This window comes from Phyllostomus discolor, chromosome 6 (genome assembly GCF_004126475.2).
Source record: "Phyllostomus discolor isolate MPI-MPIP mPhyDis1 chromosome 6, mPhyDis1.pri.v3, whole genome shotgun sequence".
Lineage (NCBI taxonomy): Eukaryota > Metazoa > Chordata > Mammalia > Chiroptera > Phyllostomidae > Phyllostomus > Phyllostomus discolor.
The window spans coordinates 92,376,426-92,395,436 of NC_040908.2; the positions used below are offsets into that span (position 1 = coordinate 92,376,426).

General features: G+C 36.6%; 1 protein-coding gene across 7 annotated transcripts in view; it reads right to left on the minus strand.

Annotated features, from left to right (window-relative positions):
- The window catches only part of GRIA4 (glutamate ionotropic receptor AMPA type subunit 4), a 381,468-nt gene that overhangs the window by 229,252 nt on the left and 133,205 nt on the right, over positions 1-19,011 (minus strand). The window lies entirely within an intron of this gene.

Consider the following 19,011-nt stretch of genomic DNA (forward strand, 5'->3'; position numbering starts at 1 on the left):
AGTTTTTTTATTACTGTTTAAAAGTCACCAGGTATAATCTGTCTGTCTATTCAGATTCTCTGATTCTTCCCGATTTTGTTTTGGAAAATTGCATGTTTTTAGGAATTTATCCATTTCATCCAGGTTGTCCATTTTATTGGCATATAGTTGTTCATAATATTTTAATACAATCCTTTGTATTTCTTTGGTGTCAGTTATTATTTTTCCTCCTTCATTTCTGAAATTATATATTTGAATCCTCTATTTTTCTTGATGAGTCTGATTAAAGGTTTGTCAATCTTGTTTATCTTTTCCAAGAACCAGCTCTTTGATTCACTGATGTTTTATATCACTTTCTTAGACTCAGTTTTACTTATTTCTGCTCTGATCTTTACTATTGCCTTCCTTCTATTCACCTTGGGCTTTGTTTGTTGTTCTTTATCTAGTTTCTTTAAGTTTGAAGTTGGATTGTTTATTTGAGGTTTTTTTATATTTATTTATTTATTTATTTATTTATTTATTTATTTATTTTAGGTAGGCCTGTAATGCTGTGAATTACAAGCCTAGGATTGCTTTCTTGGTGTCCCACAGACTTTGGATTGTTGTGTTTTCATTTTCATTTGTTTCAAGGTATCTTTTGATTTCTTCCTTGATCTTGTTGTTGACTCATTCATTGTTTAATAACATGCTATTTAGCCTCCATGTCATTGTGTGTTTTTCAGTGTTCTAGTGATTGATTTTTAGTTTCATAACATTGTTGTGAGAAAAGATGCTTGTTATGATTGTAATCTTAAAATTTTTAAGTATATTTTATTGATTATGCTATTATAGTTTTCCCAACTCTTTCCCCGTTATACCCCCTCTGCCCTGCACCCCCCAACCTTCTAGCTTCATCCACCCCTTTGATCATGTCCATGGGTTGTACATACAAGTTCTTTGACTTATCTGTTTCCTATACCTTTCTTAACCTCTCATCTATTTTATGCCTACTGATTATGCTTCTTATTCCCTATACCTTTTGCCCTCCATTCTTCCCCATCCCCTCCCCACTAAAAATCCTCCATGTATTGTCCATTTATCTGATTCTGGTCCTGTTCTAGTTGTTTGCTTAGTTTTTGTTTTCATTTTTTAATTTTTTTTTAGGTTCAGTTGTTGATAGTTGTGAATTTGTTGTCATTTTACTCTTCATAGTTTTTGATCTTCTATGTTTTAGATAAGTTCCTTTAACATTTCATATAACAAGGGCTTGGTGATGATGAACTCCTTTAACTTGACCTTATCTGGGAAGCACTTCATCTGCCCATCCATTATAAATCATAGCTTTGCTGGATAGAGGAATCTTGGATTTAGGTACTTGGCTTAATATAACTTTGAATACTTTCTTTCAGTCCCTTCTTGCCTGTAATATTTCTTTTGAGAAATCAGCTGATAGTCTTATGGTCACTCCTTTGTAGGCAACTCTTTTCTTTTCTCTTGCTGCTTTTAAGATTCTCTCTTTATCTTTAATCTTGGGTAGCTTCATGATGATGTGCTTTGGTGTGTTCCTCTTTGGGTCCAATTTCTTTAGCACTCTATGTGCTTTTTAGACTCCCTGGAAGTCTATTTTCTTCACCAGATATGTGAAGTTTTCCTTCATTATTTGTTCAAATAAATTTTCCACTTTTTGCTCTTCTTTTTCTCCTTCTGGCACCCTTATGATTTAGATGTTGGAATGTTTATAGTTGTCCAGAGTTTCCTAAGCTTCTCCTCATTTTTCTGAATTCTTGTTTCTTCATTCTGTTCCAGTTGGATGTGTATTTCTTCCTTTTGTTCCAGATCATTGATTTGAGTCCCAGTTTCTTTCCCTTTACTGTTGGTTCCCTGTATATTTTGCTTAATTTCATTTTGGGTAACTTTCATTTATTCCTTCATTTTGTGACCAAGCTCAATCAGTTCTGTGAGCATCTTGATTACCAGTGTTTCAAACTTTGCATCAGATAGGTTGGCTATATCCTCTTTGCTTAGCATCTTTTCTGGAGTTTTGATCTGTTGTTTCATTTGGGGCACATTTCTTTGTTTCAGTGCACCTGTTATGTTGTAGGGAGTGGGTCTTAGGTATTCACCAGTGCAGGGCAACTGTCTTTGATGCATGGTGGTGCTGTCTGTGGGGGAGGGTCAGAGAGGGAACAACACGGCTCAATTGCTTCACTCTGGCCCCATTTTCCATTGAACCCTGTCGTGTAAGACTGGAAGTTTCTCTTGCTGTAGAAACCCTTGCATTAATTTACAGCTAGTTTGAGTCTTTAGTTTCCTGTTCAGCCAGAGCTGCCTCACTGATGAGGTCTAGCATGGTGCTGCAGGTCCCCTAAGCCAGCCATGCCTTGCTCACATGGTCTGCCGCTTTGCCCCGTAGGGCCTCTGTCTTGCTGCCGAGTCCTCTCCACTCACCCAGTTGCCCATCTCCATCTCTCCTACTGGTCTGGTGAATGTTTCTTTAACTCCTAGTTTGTTGGAGTTCCATGAAGTATGATTTTCTGGCACTTCTGATTGTTTATTGCTTTTAACCTGGTTGTTATCTTCCTCTTGGTTGTGCAAGGAAGTGAAAGGTTTCCACCTACACCTACAGCTTGGTGGGAACTCCAATCTTCTTAAATTTATTGAGGCTTGTTTTGTAGTGATGTAATATGTGATCTGCCTTAGAAAACATTCCATGTGCACATGAAAAGTATGCATATTCTGCTGCTTTGGGGTGAAACACTCTGAAGGTATCATTTAAATCCATTTAACCTAGCGTGTTGTTTAAGGCTGCTATCTCCTTGCTGTTTTCTGCCTGGAAGATCTATTCATTGAAGTCAATGGGGTGTTAAAATCCCCGATTATGAATGATTTTAATCTCTCCTTCTATGCCCATCAGGATTTTCTTCACATGTTTGGGTACTCCTATGTTGGGTGCATAAATGTTTACTAGCATTAGATCTACTTGTTGGATTGTTCCCTTTATCATTACATAGTGTCTTCACATTTTGGATGCTTCTTTGTTTTTTTTCCACCTTAGTCTGTTAAATCAATCAGCTGTTAAACTGATCAAGCTGTAATCAACAGCCCAGATTAAGTTCCATAGCATGGAGTAGAGTGGGACTACTCAAAGAAGTGGGACTTCTTTGGGTGGGACTATTGCTTCCTCTCAGGCTGATGTCACTTTGAGAGAAGTGCTCAGACAGAAAGAGATGGATTCCGCTGTATGATTTAGCAACAGGGAACCTGCAGGCTATTTGTTCAGTTCTCTTCCCAGAGCCACTAACCCCAGACTCTCCTCAACAGTCTCTTCTACTCTGCCTTCCCTCAGCTGGAACCCAGGGTAAATGACTGCAATAGAAATTTTGTGTGTTGTCCCTTTAAGTGGCTCTTTGCATCTCCAGATGTCTCTCCCTGGCAGACAGAAACTCTGTTATTTTTCTCAGCTGGATGTTATCTGGGTTCCTTCCTGGCTTTGGTACTGTAGGCTGGAGACCCCAGCTTGGGGTTTCTCAAGGGAAAGCCCTGGATGTTAAAATACCCATCTGGAACTTCAGCTGCCAATCATGGGAGCCCAGCCAGCCCTCTCATGCCTCCTCTGCATTCCCTACCATTCTGGTTGTGGTGAGTGTTTGCTTCTGTCTGTCCTTGGTTATAAGGCTTCTCTTCAGCTAGAGTTCAGTTAGTTATTTAGGATGATTTCTCTACAATTTAGTTGTAATTCCAGATTGGTCCTGGGAGGAGATTAGTGTAGCTTCAACTTAGTCCTCCGCCATCTTGGATCTTTGTCTTTGTGGGTCAGTAGGAGTTTCTTGCTTCTTCCCCTTTCTTGCTGGTGCTTAGCAGCTGGAAGAGTAATCACAGAAGGGCTGGAAAAGCAGCAGCAGGGACAAGGGCAGTAGCTGCTACAGCCACCTCTGGCCAAGGAGCAGTTTCATTTTCATGAAATACCTTTTCCATCCCTTTACATTCAGTGTGTATTTGTGTTTTTCTATTTAAATTGGGTACCTTGTAGAGAGTATGTGTAAGGGTCCTTTGTTATTACTATTCAGCCTCCATATGTCTTTTGATTGGAGCATTCAACTCACTTGTGTTTAAACTAAGTGATATGTGTTTATTGCCATTTCATATTTAATATTTTTTATTTTTTCATTTTCTTCTTAAGGACTCTTAACATTTCTTATAATAGTGGTTTGGTGGTGATGAAATCCTTTATCTTTTGCTTACCTAGGAAGCTCTATATCTGTTCTTTGATTCTAAATGCTGGGTAGATTAATCTTGGTTGTATAGGTCCTCGCTTTTCATCACTTCTGGCCTGCAAAATTTCTGTTCAGAAATCAACTGACAACCTTAGGAGAGCTTCCTTGTAGTTAACTAACTTTTTCTACTCTTGTTGCTTTTAAGATTGTCTTTTTGTCTTTAAGTTTGGCATTTTAATTATGATGTGTCTTGGTGTGGGCCTCTTTGGGTTCATCTTATTTGGGATTCTGTGCTCTCCAGATGTGTCTGTCTTTTCTTTCATCATATTAGGCAAGTTTTCTGTCATTATTTTTTAAAAATAGGTTATCAATTTCTTGCTTTCTTTCTTCTCTTCCTGGCACCCCCATGTTATGAATGTTGGTACACTTGAAGTTGTCCCAGAGGCTCCTTACACTGTCTTCTTTTTTTTTTTTATTCTTTTTTTTTTCCTGGTTTGATTAGGTTGTTTCTTCTTCATCTTCCAAATGGCTGATTTGATCATTTGCTTCATCTACTCTTCTGCAGATTCCCTATAATATAGTCTTCATTTCAGTTGGTTGTTTTCATGTCCTTTTTTTATGTTGTTGAAATTCTCACTAAGTCCCTTGAGCATCCTTATAACCATTGTTTTGAACTCTACCTGGGAGTTTGCTTGTGTTCATTTTATTTAATTCTTTTTTTCCTAGTAATTTTTCCTGCTTTTTCATCTGGGAAATGTTTTTTTTTTTTTTTTTTTTTGTCCTATTATTTTGGCTGCCTCCCTGCATTTGTTTCTTCATATAAGATAGAGCTGTGGTGTCTCCTGGTATTGACAGAGTAGCTTTTTGTAGTAGATATCTTGTAGCATCAGTGACACAGTCTCCCCAGTTATCTGAGCTGGGCTTCCACTATGCATTCCCTCTCTGGTGGGCTGTGTGAAAACTCCAGTTGTAGTTGAGCCTTGATTGCCTTTGGCACATTGCTGGGAAAGACTGATCCCCAGGCCTATCACCTGTGAGAACCAGCTGCAACTGCATTGGAGGAGCTTCTGTTCAAAGGCTGGCTCTACAGAGCAGGAATGGCTTCAGTGGGGCAAAGGGTGAACCAAGTTCACCCTTGGAACATATTGCTCATGGAGGGGGTTGAGATGTAATCTGGCATTGTCTGAAGCTGTCTACTGGTTTCACTCACTCTAGGGACTCCCAGGAGGTGCAGGCTAAGGTCTGCCACTGTCTGTGCCCTGCCCCTGGTCTACCTGGCATGAGCTACAAAGGAGTCTACAAATGGCTGCTACTTTTGCTGGGCTTGGAAATGTCTGGGAGAGGCCAAGGTCCAAACTGAGGTTGGCTGCAACTATTGCCAGACCTGGGCCACTTAGCAAGAGGTATGAGATACCATGATACTAGATACTGCTTGTATGAGAGTTTTAGGGAAGTCTGCAGCATGGGTCAAGTGATGCACTTTATATGGGAAAGCCACTGAAAAAGGGCTTGGGTGGGCCTGCAAGTTGGATGGGGCAGGATCTCAGGGAATCACCAAGATGGGGCAAATTGTATTAGTCAGGTTGATGGAGGCTGAGATATTGTGCCCACCTGTATATTTGTGTTGGTGGAGGGTTTACCAAAGGAACAATAGCTTCTGCTAGTACTTTTGTATGTGAGAAAACTATTTGGACAATTAAATTCTTCCCTTTATGTCCCTGGTCCCTTTTGACCTGCTGTCCCAGTGCTAGAGTATTCTTGTGCAATGGCCCTTTAAGAGGAATGCCTGAGACTTCAGAGGCCATTGTCTCAGTCAGCCACAATCCCTGCTGGGTTTTATAGCCAGAAGTTATGGAGAATTCTCTTCCTAGCACTGGAACCTTGGGATAGGGGTTCTGGTGTGGTACTGGGACCCCTCGCTCCTTGGGAAGGATGTCTACAGTGTAGACGTCCCTCCCAATTTTAATTTGCCACATGGGCATGGGGCCAGCCTATCTCAGTCCTTCTTACCAGTCTTGATGTGACTTCTTCTTTATATCCTTAGCTGTAGACATCCTTTCAGCTAGATTTCATCTGGTTCTGAATGATGATTGTTCTGTAATTTAGTTCTAATTTTGATGTGGTTGGGAAAAGATTCAAATATTGCATTTATCTATGCTTCCTTCTTCACTGGAAACTCATTAAAATTCTATCATTGTTTTTTTTTAAACATTACTCTATATCTTTTTAATTTAAACATCTGAGTACAAAATTACAATGCTGAATACAAGTATTTCTCTATGTTTGACCAGAAAAATCTTGACTATTCTATAATCTGTTCCACTTTGCACCCCATGTTAATCTGTACTGAGTTTAGCTGCATAATATTCTTTGCTAACAAAGGATGTTCTTTGAATCCACTTTTCAAGGTTGTACTTCTTTCACGGTCCTCTCCTTCACAGGGAATATTTTAGATTTTTTAAAGATTTTATTTATTTATTTTTAGAGAGGGAAGGGAGGGAGAAAGAGAGAGAGAGAGAAACATCAATGTGCGGTTGCTGGGGGTCATGGTCTGCAACTCAGGCATGCACCCTGACTGGGAATTGAACCTGCGACACTTTGGTTCGCAGCCCACACTCAATCCACTGAGCTACACCAGCTAGGGTCCTAGATTCTTTATAGTCATAGAAGGCACCACTGGTTACATACTGCGTGGAGCTGAACTCTGGGCTTAGTAACATCTGGCCCATTGGGTAAAACTGCTTGTCTGTAACAGGTCTCTTGGATATAGTAAGTATAAACCAAAATTTGCCCCATGTTTTTAAACAAGAAACAATGATTTCCAGTCCAGATGCTACAAAGAAGACTGTTTTAATAAAGTAAAATTTCCTTTCTTTTAGTCTTCTTCTTTAAGTTTTTCTCTTTAAAAACAACCTGCTTTTTCCTGACTACAATAATATGAAGGCAACATATACTTCGTATGGAAGAACAAAACTTACTCTCAAACTTGTCGTTTTAGCTAAATAGCTATTTTGGCCATTTAAAATCTGCTTTCTCCTTAATACACTATTTATAGCTCCTATGTACACCAATTTTTTTGTGGGGGAGAAACTCTTTCTAATACAAATCTACTTTAGAAGGGTATTTTTAGACTTAGCAGGAATGTGGAGGCTATGATTCTATATACTTTTTATTTTTTAAATACTTAAGTAAAAACTTAGATAATGTACTATAGATAATATAAAATTCATAAACTAACCAAAATACTTCAAATAATACACATTCAGGTAAAGTGTACATAAGAATTAACATATGTCATTAAGTTTAATATGAAAAGACAGAAAAAATAATGCCTTCAGGATTTGTCAGTGACAAAATGTTAAGTTTTAATTTTATACTCTATTTATTGTCTATTTCTGAATTGACCTTTTAAGATTGTGTTCAGGGGTATTTTAAGATTCTTACAAATGGAAGAACTTTTTAAGTGATTCATAGTTCAAACATTCCCTAAGTTAGAATTGATAGAAATATACCTCTTAAATATCCTTTTCTAAAATTCACATTGAAAAAGCTAAGCGATTCCTAATAAAGGGTGGGGGGAAAGAAAGTGAATGAGAGAGAGAGAGAGAGAGAGAGAGAGAGAGAGAGAGGGAGAGAGAGAGAAATGTGCACTCATGTAAATTACTCTATGACACAGAATTCTTTTTGGCAGTGTATAGGTTGGCAAAAATGCAGAGGGCCCAGAAAGCAATAAGCCTTACAAAATTATTTTCTCTACTTTTCAATTTAAAGTGACAGGCTGCTATAATGATGGGTACTTATGTAGTTTTTCTCCTGCAGGGGAAGAATGCTTACTTGTTATGATCTTAATCTGGCATCTATCAAAACAAGATAAAAGCATTAAAATAAAGTTTGGAAAACAGAATGTAATCTTTTATATGGTAGCAAGTACTGTGTTTATCAATAGTATCAACATTCAGTTATCATCATAGTGACACATAATTCTAAGCAATAGTCCCTGTTATTGTAGAACTAAAGGAGTCTGATGACAGAATCGTAGAATGAAACAAATGGAATACTGTGTTTGATAGAGAAAGTACAGACTGTTATGGGAACACACAGCAGGGGGTTTAACTCACTGGAGTGTAACTGTGTAGAAAAAGACTTCTTGAAGGAAAATTTGCTCAGAAGGATGAATATAGGTTACTCCAGGTAAAAGAGATGTGCACTAAAGGTTTGATATTGAGAGAAAGGCATTTGCAGAGCTATCTTGGCAAGTGAGAGAATCTAGTGTGCTCAAACTCTTTAGAAAGGTCATTTTTCACTGGGGCTTGATGTTTCAGAGGAAGTGGGCTATATAATGAGATGGGAGAAGCAACCAAGAGATGAAACCTGTACCCCCAAAAATGCAACAAAAAAGAGATGAATTGTGGAGCATCATATAAGAATAGATTTTATATGAAAAGTAATAAAAAGCCATGAAATCAATCTAATCAGGAATAGGATGTAGACAGGTTTGCACTTAAGAAATTTATAGAGACAAAGTGGCTGAGGATAGAGCCCAAGTGGAATGCCAGTATTTTAAGAGATGTCAGAGGAAGAATGGTCTATGAAGGAAAGTAAGAATAAGAAAGCTCAAATTTAAGTTTGTTTCTTCATCAACTTAGCATTTATACCCAGAAATGTCTGTGTGTTATGAAAGGTTGTTTCTCATTATATAAAAATTAACCAAACCTTTGATTTATGATTAATAATTTTAAAATAATAAATATTTTTTGGAGTTTAAACATAGGATGATGGTAATTATAATGATAGTTAACAATAACACATATAGGATAATGACTATAATATATAGTTTACTGTATACCAGGAACTTTGTAAGCACTTGACATTTAAACCATAATGACCTGGTAGATTTGACTATTAACATTATTTTTTTAGATTAGACAACTTAGATCTAGCAATGATCAGGAAATTACTCAAAGTCAAACATGTAATAAGTGGTACAGCTGGAATTTGCATCCCATCACTTATAGCTAGCTGTTCAACAGTATAGCTGACTTCCACTGATAACATCTGAGCTACAGAGCTGAAAATATGTGGGAATTACATATTTCTATTTGGGCAATCAAAAGAATGGCAGGACTGTCGTAGCTCCAACTCTAAGGAATTTATATCTAAGAACTCCTTTACTTTGAATCAAATAAGTCAATGCTTTTCTTTCCATAGCCCTCATGTCATATATGATATAACATAGAGAATAAACTATAAAACATATCAGTTGAGTAAACTTTACCTTTGACATAAGTTTTTCATTGTAACAGTTTTAACCTTTTTCAAAGTATATTTTATTGACTATGCTATTACAGTTGTCCCATTTTTTCCCTTACCTTTATTTCCCTCTACCCTGCACCTTCCTTCCCACCAGCATTCCCCTAACTTAGTTCATGTCCATGGGTCATACATATAAGTTCTTAGGTTCTCCATTTCCTATACTATCCTTAATTTCTCCCTGGCTATTTGGTACCTACCATTTATGCTCCTTATTCCCTGTACCTTTCCCCCGTTCTCTCCCCACCTCCCTGCTGATAACTCTACATGTGATCCCCATTTCTGTGATTCTGTTCCTATTCTAGTTGCTTAATTAGTTTGTTTTGTTTTTGTTTTAGGCTCAGTTGTTGATAATTGTGAGTTTGTTGTCATTTACTTTTCATAATTTTTTAAATATTTTATTTATTTATTTTTAGAGAGGGAAGGGAGGGAGATAGAGTGAGAGAGAGAGAGAGAGAGAGAGAGAGAGAGAGGGAGAGAGAGAGAGAGAAACATCAATGTGCGGTTGCTGGGGGTTATGGCCTGCAACCCAGGAATGTACCCTGGCTGGGAATCGAACCTGGGACACTTTGGTTCCCAGCCCGCACTCAATCCACTGAGCTACGCCAGCCAGGGCTTTACTTTTCATAATTTTGATCTTATTTTTATTAGATACATCCCCTTAACATTTCATATAATAAAAGCTTGGTGATGATGAACTCCTTTAATTTAACCGTATTTGGGAAGCACTGTATCTGCACTTTCATTCTAAATGATAGCTTTCCTGGAGAGAATAATCTTGAATGTAGGTACTTGCCTTTCATGACTTTGAATACTTCTCTCCAGCCCCTTCTTGCCTGTAAGATTTCTTTTGAGAAATCAGCTGACAGTCTTATGGAAACTCCTTTGTAGGTAACTGTCTCCTTTTCTCTTGCTGCTTTTAAGATTCTCCTCTTATCCTTAATTTAGGGTGATGTAATTATGATGTTCCTTAGTATGTGCTTCCTTGGGGCTAACTTCTTTGGGACTCTCTGAGCTTCCTGAACTTCTTGAGAAGTCTACTTCCTTTGCCAGATTGGGGAAGTTCCCCTTCATTATTTTTTTCAAATAACTTTTCCATTTCTTGCTCTTCCTCTTCTCCTTCTGGCACCCCTATGGTTTGGATGTTGGAATGTTTAAAGTTGTCCCAGAGGTTCCTAAGCCTCTCTTCTAATGTTTTTCAGTTCTTGTTTCTTCATTCTGTCCTGGTTGAATGTTTATTTCTTCCTTTTGTTCCAATCGTTGATTTGAGTCCTGGTTTCCTTCCCTTTTACTGTTAGTTCCTTGTATATTTTTCTTTATTTAACTTTGCATAGCCTTCACTTTTTCCTCTATTTTGCAACCATATTCAGCCATTTCTGTGAGCATCCTGATTACCAGTGTTTTGAATTTTGCATCTGATAGGTTGGCTATCTCTTCATGGCTTAGTTCTATTTTTGGAGTTTTGATCTGTTTTTTCATCTGGGTCATGTTTCTTTGTTTTGGTATACCTGTTATATTGTAAGGGATGGAGCCTTAGGTATTTGCCAAGGCAGGGCAACCCATGTAGCTGCACTGTGACACTGTCTGTGATGGAGGGGTCAGAAAGGGAACAATGCTGCTTGCTGGGCTCTCAGCTGCCTTTTAGTCACTTCCCCCACTACTCACAATCAAATTGGGCCCTTCTGGTGCTGATTCCCAGGTGAGTGGGTTTGTGTATGTTCTAGGACCCTGTAGGTCTCTGCAATGAACTCTCCTGTGATGTGGGGAATTTCTCCTGTCACAACCCAGGATTTCAACCTTAATTGTGTGTTGCCGTTACATACTCATTTGTTCCATTTTTATAGTAGTAGGGAAATTCATTGAGACAATATAAGTTATCTTTAGGCAATATGTTCATCAGAGCTCTAAAAGGAGATTCTCCCCCAGATCTTCAGATAAGCAACACTTTTTTATTTTTTAATGAAGACGTTGTCAGGAAATTGTAAGTCACTTGAAAGCTCATTGCTTTAAAAAATTCTGGGTCACTGAAAAATGAAACCAGTGAGAACCTTCCCATTTGTCTGTTCTGGATTAAAAAAATCACTAAACATTATACCCACATTCTATCCATGTAATGATTCTCAAGAAACATGCTCCCCCTCTGCCCCTTGGTCCTCAAGCATGGCAGAATAATTCCATTGACAGTTTTAGCACATGACCTAGACTCTATCATAGCAAATATTTTTTATACAAATTTAGTATTTTCAAATCAAGGGCTGAAATGATCACCATGGGGGAAATCAGAACTCTGCTGGACTCCCATACACTTATTTTATAATTTGTTTGTTTGAATTTCCATGAGGCAGGGTATGACCACACAATCACCTTTCTAGTGGGTAGGGCCTCCATAGGTCTTACCCAGATCTTCTCTTATTGTTTATTTAGAGACCAAACATTGACAGTGAGAAAGAAATGGGGAGGGGAGAGCATCCAGACAGTTAGTCAGTGAACAATGTGTGTCTAGTGCCTACTATGTGACAAGTAAAGTAACCCCACACAAGTATTCATGGAGAATTGCATACTGTGTTTCCTTCCATCACACTCTGGCCTGTTCCAGCTTTCATATGAAATCTGGAAAGCTGATGGCACCACCAAAGCAACTGCAGGCTTCTGTACTTATCTCCAGTTCACTCTGGCAGCCCAGTATTCCTTGTTCTGGTGTATTCTTTGACTACCCTTGTTTTAGCTTCACATCATCATTTTTTACTAATCTCAATTGGCAGTCCTGTTCTGATTCACTCCCCTTCCTTGATTTCAGCACTCCTTTGGAATATGACTATGGCTTCCATCATTGACCTCATATCCTTCATTCTGTAATGAGGGAATGTGGGAAGTAACAGACATGAACTTCCCTTTGCTTCCTCTCACCATACTTAAAGGGATCCAAAATATAAGCCTCTTCATAAACACACCCACTGATGCTCCTTCGTCCTATCTAATCACCCCCTTAGCTCTAACACACAGTGGGAAGAGCCTGTGGCAGAGAGTAAGCATTGCACTGATATCAAAGAGGCTGTGAAGGGAGCGGGAGCTGTCTTGCCTGTAGCTGATTACTATGACTCCCTCAATTACAAGTAAGAATCTCCATAGAAAGATCTGTTGTTGTTTTTATACCTGTATTTTTCTTTGCTCTTCCACAGTTTTAGTTCCAGCAAGAAGGCTTGCTGGAGATCATACATGCTTGAGAGATCTAGTTAAGTGAGGTTGTCCTCCCGGTGAACTGGATTATGCTCACACTGGGCAACTGACAAAAAGTAAATATTTGGCCTTGTCAGCTTGACCATAAGTGTAATAAAAGTCAGTAGGCAAATATATTTGAATGAACTATAAAATAGTCTAAGTCCTAATAGGTTCACTATAAACACAGATAATGTCTCAGGGTCATTATGGGAGGTTTACAAAAAGGGAACTCCTGTTCATTCTGGTGAGGGGTCTTAGACTTAACATTTGTTCTTTCAGGGGTAAGAAATAAGTTGAAAATAAGGGTTTAATACTATCTAGAATTAAAGAAAAATTATTCATCCCCTCTTGGATAATACAGGTTAAAATGTGAGACTCTTACCTCTGAAGAATTTGTATGTCAATTAACTCTGTTTTGCTCTTGCCATCTAATTTTGTTTTTAATAAAAAAATCATTCAGAAGCATTGTAGTGGCACAGTCAATGGTAGATATATGTTGGCAGAGTATTAGCATGTGTGCTAATTAGGAACTGGAGGTGGGGAGAGCAAGGAAATAAAAAATGCTTATAATCAGCCCTCTAGACACTGAGTGCTCCTCTCTAAGGTGCTCCAAGTCCAGTTGACAGGTGTACCTCTGATCCTCCTTATCCCACTCCTATCTGAAAGTGATTTCAAAGAAGAAGCAGATATATCAGTAATTTTACTTCGGTGGGAATTGAATTCATCATGTTATATTTTCCTTAGAGTTATCTGCTCTGTCATCCACCTATGTTATTCATGGATGTGAACTTAAGAAACTCTTAGGAGTCCATAAGTGGTAATGAACAAGAGAAGATTAAGATTCCCAGTGCACCTGAGATCCACTCTAGGTTTTGAGGGAAGAGAAAGTGGGAAAGAGCAATGGAATGGCACAATATAGAAAGAAAAGAAAGATAGAATTCTCTGGAGTGATTTATACAAGTTTATTTATTGGGAGAAAAGGAGATGTCATTTAAAGGTGTTTCATCCTTTTCTCATTCATTTGTTCCTTTTTGTCTGTTATTTAAATCTCAAGTCTTTTTTGCAAAAGATTTAAGGCAGTTTAAAAATAAAAGGCATATATGCAGTAAGGCTCAGTAAGTAGGAATAAAATAGCAAGATCCCTCCCTCTCACCCCCAATGCACTCCTCCTTCCATCCCTTCATCACTTCTCCCACTGACTTCGGCATGGAGTAGGAGAATGTACGTATTATGCCTTCTGCAACATCATTTCCTAGGTTTCTCAAAATATGTTATGAGATGTGTACAATATATTTTTGTTAACAAAAAATGCTAAATAGAAAAAAAATAGATCAAAAGAAACAAGCCAAAATATGCCGCATTTTTTTCTCTATGCTTTGCCAAATATATCTTTCCTAAGAACAATTAGTATCATATTATACTTATTAAGATATTGGATATAAGGTATTTAGCAACCCATGAAATAACAGTATAAGCCTGGAAAGCACTAATCTGAGTAAAATAGCATTAAACATTAAAAAGAGGCAAGATGAAATAAAACAAGGTCCGTAGCTTATTCTAGACATGAGATCAAAATTGCTGGCCACGTTAACAGTTTTGAAAAAAATGACAGTGATCATTAGAAGTCTAAAAATGTTAGGTTGTTGTCTTCTCATCTGTTCCTGGATCATAAACTCACCTTGTTACCTGTGGTGTTAGGTACAGCCATAAACATATGAGTATTCAAAATTCTGGGCAACAGACACAGGTAAAAAATATTTTTCTTTAAAAATACCTATTCCAAATGAATTATATGATTGGTTACTAGAGAACTAAAATTGATACCTATGGTCAAGCTCTTCACTTGATTAGTTCATCAGTTCATTCCATATTTATATAATATGCCTGTCAGGGGTCAATATGCTAGACACAAAAGGTATAAATGTGAGAAGATATAATAATTACTGAAGAACTTGTTTCTGGGGGAAGAAAAGATATGCCAATGTATACAAATGCAATGTGAAAATGACTATAAAAAGATTATGCACAGGGTGCTCTCTAATTTATTTTCTTACTTATTAGTAAATATGAGTTAAGATGAGATTTGGAAAGTTCATGAAAAGTGAAATATATTATTTCATATGAGTTCAGTGGTTAGATATGCTGTGTTGTCCAAATACAGTGGCCATTGGGCAAATGTGGCTACTTAAATTAATCAAGTAAAATGAAACATAGTTTAAAAGGTGCATGAACCACATTTCACACATCCAGTACTTCATATTTATCAAGTCAAAAATTTTATCATTTGTATTTAAATGATCTATTTCCACATAGACATTGATCTACTTGGAAAACAGTTGTGTTCCAAATTAAAACTAAAAACATCAAGCTATGTATCAAAGGCAACTTTCTGGTTGTCAAGTAGAGTGTTGTGTACTATTTCCTAATAAAGTCATAGCAAGTGAGTTAATTTATGCTCAGTAGTGACTTGTCCATCATTGCACTCATAATACTTATCAAAGTGCCTGATACAAAGTGAACTGTAAAATTTTTATTGAATGCTAAATAAATAAATTGAATTAAATAAATGAAATTGTTTTTTTTCTTCTTTGAAAGCAGTCAAATGAACAGAAGCAGGGAGTCACCTAATGATAAAGGTATCACTTATGCTACTTGCTATCTTTCCGTCCATCATTTCCAGGGAAGTAATAGAATATTTGGAATATAAAATTTTAAAAAACCCATAAAGATTGAATGGGCCTTAAAGACAGTGAAGTTCAACTTTCTCCCTCCCTCCCATCTCCCTTTCCTTCCTTTCTTTCTCTCTGTTTCCCTTCCTCCCTCCCTCCCTTCCTTCCTTCTTTCCTTCCTTCCTTCCTTCCTGGTGGACAAAAGTATAGGCAGACTCACACAGCTCTTTGTAGCAGACCAGGACTAGAACACAGGTCTTATGTGAGAAGAAATAAAGTGTCATTCCTTTTATTGACAGTAATTCAACATAAAAACACTATTTTAAGTTATGACAATAAAGCTCTTGTATCTTAAGAGTTCATTATATTACTACAGGGATTAAGATTTAAGAAATAATTAAGTGGATCAATGAAATAACTTATTCCAAAATAAGGATTCATGATACATCAGAAGGCCATATTCCACTAAATTTTGTGGAGAAATTCAGGGTCATAATTATGGCAGATACTTGTAATAAGAAAAATGTGTTGATAAGCAGTTTATGGTAACAGTAAAAAATTAAAGTATCAAAATATTTTATATTATTTTATTTCATTACACAGTACATTAAAAATATTCTGACTTTTAATGTTGTGTATTCTTTTTTCTTCATGATGTGAAAATATGGATTACTCAGCCAATTGTGTTTATGATGGAAGTTAATCTTATGTTCATAATTGAGGTTCATACATCAGTTAATGATAATGATACGTAATTCAGCATAGTATCTAAGAGGGAATAAATTGAACCTGTTATTCTAAACTTGTAAAATGAGCACAAGAATTTTAAAAAGAGAAAAATTATTTTTATCTTTTATACATATCTCATTAAACCCCAGAATATTAGAAAGCATGGTGGTCTGATGGCTGGGTGAATCATCTGAGTATCAAGAAATGGCCATTTTCCTAACATGTTATTTTTCATTCATGCAATTACCCCTAGAAATAAAAGTGTTTATTTTAAAGTTGGATTGGGTTAGTGTAACAGAAGGCAATACAAAGGACTTGTTAGTCATCCTGAAGCAGTTATTGGAGAAACCAAAGAAATTCTAGATTGACTTACATTAGTCAGTTAGAAGCAAAACAGTTAAATTCTAGGGTGATAACAAGGGAAAAATATGCTTTGTGTAGCAAGTCAGTAAGTGATTGAAGTTTACAAGATGTCGTATTAGAAGAAATTGTGCTTGTACCATGATGGGCTTAAAACTTTAAAGGCGGGAATTTAACCAAAAGAAAGAGTCTTTAAATACTATGTGCAGTATGTCTGTTTATACTAGAGAGAAGCCAGGGTGAGAGGTAATCGGAAGTGGCTCAGGGTTTAAGCGTCTCACTTGCTATGCAGGAGTGAGGACCCTAAAAAGTATAAACCGGTGCAAAAGCAACACATCACGTTTAATCCCTGTTTAGTGAGGAGTCTGATGCACAAATGCCTGCACTCTCTCCTTGACAGAGATTGGTTTACACAGGGGCAGAGGAAAAGAGGGAGATGGCAGTCCCACTAGTATTTCTATGAAACCTATGAGACAGATGTTACAAAATAAGGATCTTCTACCTAAAGTGGCAAACTGAACTGTGTTGTAATGAACCACAGGAATAAACATCTCATCTACATCCCAGTTCATAATTCTTGACATCATGATTTAATTCTTAAAATCATTTTAAGTTAATTTACTGAAGTGTAATTGTTTTGCATTTGATACTCATATTTTACAATTGATGAACCTACATTGACACATCATCGTCACACAAAATCCCTAGGTTACCATAGGATTTCCTCATGGTGTTGTACGTTCTGTGGTTTTGGACAAATGTATAATAAAGACTTTTATTCATAATTATAGTATTATGCAGAGCAGTTTCACTGCCCTAAAAATCCTTTATTCTCCACGTATTCACCCCTCCTTCCTCTTTACCCCTGAAAGTCACTGATTCTTCCACTGTCTTCATAGTTTTGCCTTTTCAAGAATGTCATGTAGTTGGAATCACATAGTATGAAGCATTTTAAAACATGCTTCTTTCACTTAATAATTTGTGTTTAAGGTTCCTTTATATCTTTTCATGGATTGATAGTCCTTATTATTTAGCTTTGAATAGTAATCCACTGTCTGAATATACCACAGTTTAATTATCCATTCACTTATTGAAAGGCATCTTGGTTGTTTCCAAGGTTTGGCAATTATGAATAAAGCTGTGTCATAGTGTTCATACACTTTGTGTGCAGGTTTTTGCGTTGATATACGTTTTCAGCGTCTTTGGGTAAATACCAAGGAGAGTGACTGCTGGATCATATGTTTAGTCATATATTCAGTTTTATAAGAACATGCAAAGTTGGCTGTACCTCTTTGCATTCCCACCAACAATAAATGAGAGTTCCTGTTACTCCACATTCTTATCATCATTTGGTGTTGTCAACAATCTGATCTATGGCCATTCTAATAGACATCTGGCCATATCTCACTGTTTTAATTTGTGTTTTCAAATTTTAGTGTCTTCTTCTTAAGGATTTTTCCAAAAGTTAGAAATAAACAGAGTAATGTATCTGTAAACTGTAAAACATTCTCTAGGATGCTTTGGATTGTTAGTTATTGGAAAATAATGTTGTAAAATGTAAGCAGGTTCCTATACTTCCAAGTGTGAATTAGAGTATGCTCTGCTCACATATAAAATATATTCATAATATAAATTTTCTGAGCTTGTCTCTGAAAATCAAATTTACCATGTATCCAATATGAGTAATGTGCTAAGAGCACAGTTGATGAGACATCTTATATGGCATACTGTTCCCACCTGATTAAAATGTGAATTTTAATTAGATAAATTCCTTTAATGAATTTTCATATCTGAGTATGGAAAATTATGCTTTGGACTTTTGAAGGTAATTATATCTTCAAAAGATTTGTCTTGCTTGTTTATTGTTTTACTCATTTCAAAGACAGAATTTTATTCAAGGATGTCCTTAAAATGTTGCCTGTTCCAATTTTTATTCTAGCTTCCTGTCTTCTCATACATCTTACACTTTAAGGAAAAAAGGACCAAAGACAAAACTGCACAGGTGATTCCCTGATGTTTACTTTGAAATATAACATGTTGTCATTATTCTAGTCACTAAAAAAAAACAGAATTGAAAAAAGTAGGAACTCCTTAAGTTATATATCCAACTTAAAAATCAAAGTACTTTGTAGAAAAATATATGGATTATCAATAATTTAATGTTAGTTATCAACCTTGTTTCTCCAACACATGGGTCTTATAATATCATTTATTAACTGTTAGAGCCTATAGCTAAAGACAAAGTGAAAGGTTGCCATCAAACAGAAGCTTATTATGAAATCCATTGTCATTGTTAGTATCCTTCAATTACTCATTTAAAGTCTTATGTTTCAAACGCAAAGCCATGGCTCGATATAATTTATTTTTAGATGTTCCAAAACATTAAATCATTTGCATTTGAAGTAAAAGACTTATTTATTTTATGGTATCTGAAATATCGCTACAGAATTTTCTAAAGAATTATTTCTCTTAATTTCAACTATGTAACCAAGCATAGTTTGTTCACAAGTAACCTTGTGAATTTAAAGCTTGTTTAATAGAAAATTTCCCCC